Source organism: Austrofundulus limnaeus, unplaced genomic scaffold (assembly GCF_001266775.1).
Source record: "Austrofundulus limnaeus strain Quisiro unplaced genomic scaffold, Austrofundulus_limnaeus-1.0 Scaffold34, whole genome shotgun sequence".
Taxonomy (NCBI): domain Eukaryota; kingdom Metazoa; phylum Chordata; class Actinopteri; order Cyprinodontiformes; family Rivulidae; genus Austrofundulus; species Austrofundulus limnaeus.
Genome location: NW_013952436.1, coordinates 911,695 through 915,781, shown reverse-complemented (window position 1 = coordinate 915,781; position 4,087 = coordinate 911,695).

Sequence of the window (4,087 nt, the reverse complement as noted above, 5' to 3'; positions counted from 1 at the left end):
CCGTACTAACTGCGCCCATCGGACCGGCCCATTAATGGTCCAGCCCAGCGGAAATCGTCCCGATTGTCCCGATTACCCACTCCGCCCTTGAGACGAATGATGACAAGAAAGAGGAAACTGGATAACGAAATTTATATCTTGTAGTTGTACTTTATTTTTTTACAATCTCCTCTTGCAGTGACAGCACATACTGAGTTTTTGCCAGTGCTTCCTCTGTTCCTGTTGTCTGTTTTCTTTGGTTCTAGACATGGATGGATGGATGACATGGAACTGCTGTTCACTAAACCTCCACACCTATTGCTTCAGCAGTACATCTTCACTGGTCCACTCAGGCCTTGTCCACACCTAAAGCAGTTTTATCAAAACAATCTTTTAATTTGATGTTTCTAAAAAATATAATAATATAATATAATGACAACATTCCTGAAAAATATCTTCATTCACAAAAAAAGGTCCCAAAATGCTATGCCAGGCCTCTATGTGGTAACACTGCAACATCAATACACCAAAAACAGGAAACTAGGTGTAGAACATGGGCATAAAGCTTCCAAGTTTGTTTTGTCAGTCCTGCAACCTTCTCACTGAAGGCTTTTTCAGAAGATGTCGTGTACGGAGCCCGCGAGGGGACATGGGGGGATTTTTTTTCTTTTGCGTTCCCACGCAATACCTTTGCGTTCTCTTGCAATACTTTTGCATTACCTCGCAATATTGTTTTGCATTCCCACGCAAAAGTTTGATTTGAATTGAATTGAATTAAATCAGAATTTTATTTTGAAATATCCGGTTACCAAAACAGGATGTGTCGCCACAAGTTCGTGAAATTGACATTGATGTTGCGTGGCTGTACTGTGTTAAAATATCGGCATATGACATACTTCCATGCGTGGCTGTGTGATATATTCATTCTGAAGCCGAATTAAAGCAGTAGGCTAACTCGCTAATGGTAAACGTGAGTTTGTTAATAAACTGGCAGGCACAACAATGATAAACTACTTTTGCGAGGGAACGCAAAAAGTATTGCGAGGTAACGCAATACTTTTGCGTGGGAATGCAAAAAGAAAAAAAAAAGCCCCCATATCCCCTCGTGGGCYCAGTAGCCACGTACCTTTACTGACACCTTTTCTGAGAATTGATCCACTCAGAAAACACAGGGAGGCTGAGAGTGGGGACAGAGATACACCACCTCTGKACCCATACACATCAAATTGTGCAGATTATCCATAATTTACACAGATTTTCCATCATTTTGCAAGTAAACGGACGTATAGAGCAATTTCACACATTTTTTTCAAGTTTTACGTTTCTTTTCTCAAATTTATTTAACATGTCAGAGCCTAATATCAAATAGCCATCGTTCAACCCAGTCTGTCAGTAGGAATAAGATCTTCCACCCTCCTTTCCTCTTGCTCCGGCCGACAGTCCGTCTAGCAGCACTGACTAACCACTGGTCTACCATGCTGATTGCTTACAAGATGGGTGCAAAACGTATACACAAGAAAAACACAAACTTTTCTCACAGAATAAGATTAAAAGTGGGACTATGACACATTTTTTTTTCAAAGGTTGTGTTTTCAAGGTCTACATGAAAATGCTATGGTGTAATTTCAGAATTTATTTATGTGTTTACTCAGGTACTCATTTCAAAACACAATTCTGGGACTCTACAGCAATGTTCCCATATACAGGCTGAAACAATAAAAAAAAACTATTCACCATTAACCATTCAGCCCCACTATGGGTCCATCTTTATTCATCTTTATTGATTTCTGCCCTCCTCTTTACTGTATATTGTGTTTTTGTTTGACCATTGCGTATCTGTCAACTCTGATGCTACACTTTGGATCTGATTTCAGATGACCTCTGCTTTTCGTCCTTCTCCAGCTTCACCACTAAGACTCCATTTCACCTGCCAGCTGTCCATTCAGTGCAGTCCAGTCTGCATTTTCCCCACAACTACTGTTTAACAGTCTTGGCACCAAGACTCAACATAACCAAAATTGAGAACGTTGTGGGAACGTTGGTTTGAGAGAGGAGTAAAGGAAGCCATCTTTGTGAACAAAAACTGTCCACCATTAAACAGAGGTGGAGGACTTCGTGTCCAGTTGTCCTCCTCCTAAAATGCTGTTATTGCAAGTATGACTCAGCCCCCTGTGAACAAAAGGTGTGAATCAGGGCCCCAACGATAACCAACACAATGAGGGAAAGAGAGAAAAAAACAAGGGGACGCTGAACCCTGCTTGCACTCACTATATACACATAACACAACACCAAAGAACCACAGCCGAAGCATCCAAACCAATAAGTCAGGTGATGGGGCACATGACCCTCTATGAACAATAGAGCTAATCAAGCCTATTGTTAGACGATGGCTCTCTTTTGCATGTGACTAACCTGTCTGTCCACCATGTGGAGGCAGTGCTTATAAGGCTAAGTTCACCTGAAACTCATCAGACTGAAGACGTCTCTCGGAGGAGAGACGAAACGTTTCACTAAWGAAGAACCCATCCAGAGGACCTACTTATTTTTTTCTTTTTGATAACCAAAGTTAATTATTGACTGTATTCATTCTGAGCATTTTGTATGGCATACAGAGACAAAAACAGACAATTTCATAAAACACAAAATGTGAAATGTTGTAGAAAGGTGCTATACTCACAGATTCATCTCACAACTGTATCATATCAAAAACTTTAAAATTTAGGTTGACTGTTATTCCTGTTATTTATGGAGAGTTCATTSGGACCTTTCGTAAAATGGGTTAACCTTTTGGTTTTAGATWAAAAAAAAAACACTGAATTAAAAGACAAAAAACCACAATAATGTGGTGTTGCAGAAATTCAACACGACACATGGCAATACGTGTCAGCTAGCAGCTGGCTCTGCTAGAGTACCCGTATCTGTAAACTCCCTCTRCATTTCCTTGTGCCTGCACTTGTGATTCTCTGTGGTTCACCAGGGCACCTGCGTGGGGACATGTGCATCTGCAGGTGATGTTCTGAACCTCTTGCATACTTCTGTGAAGCCTCTTGCTGTCGWGTCAAAGGAAGCAGCTGGCAGCCCCATGTGAACTGGAGGCAGCACATGGCTTTTCTGCTCCCTCCCCAGATGAACAGAGGGAGGCGGCGCAGTGGGCCCTGCACAATATGGAAGAAGTTGGCCTTTACCAATGGGGGGAGAGAAATGTAAAATATAAACTTTTCTTTTAAAGAACCACTACAGGCTTAACTAAAACATAAATATACGTATATAACATATAATTTATGATGTTTTGTCTGGCTTTCATTCTGGTTTTAGAAAAGGATATAATRTTTCTGTGATAAACGTCAAGCAGAGCATTTATTTGAATGCCCAGATCAGTCCTGATTATGTCGTCATGTTATGACAAAACAAATCTGTTTGGCACATCTGCTTAGACCCTTGCCATGTATGATTACAGGCTTGGCACTTGGCGACTTGAAAACCCTGAACCAGGTGTTTGAATAAATTGTTCCATCTAGTGCAGATTACCGGAGAGCTTTAAACTAATGGTCTGATTTGAATGAAGGCAGTACAATTTAAATCAACAATGATGATTTTAATTTGGCAAGACTAATTTTCCCTGAAACACGGCGTTCATTCCGGYGAAAATTACCTTTCATGTCAAAGATCTAAACACTTAACAGCTCGCAGAATTCAATATTTTTCCTGACTTGTAGCGAATGATCGAGGCTTGTCACACCACGTTTCGTTTCCTTTCACTCACATTTGACTCACCTCAGCTTTCGGTTTCTTTTTATCCTTCCCTTTAGTGTACTGCCTCACATCAATCCCGTCCTGCTGAGGAACTAATTTCAGTAATCATAGAAATGGGTTCCTCTGGTGAAAGACACATAATGAGAGGGGCTGAATTAGTATTGTAGCAAGGATGCAGTTAAACAAGCATTATGCAGCTCAAACTCAATGATATTTGAAGAGCCGTTCCAAGAGCCCCATCAGTCTCAGCCAGATGTTGGAGGCTGATAAGAGAGTCTGCTCTCAAGGAGCTCTTCTTTATTCTGTCAGCGCCTCATTCAGCCAGAGAAATTGTGGGAAGGCAAATGGCCTGCGG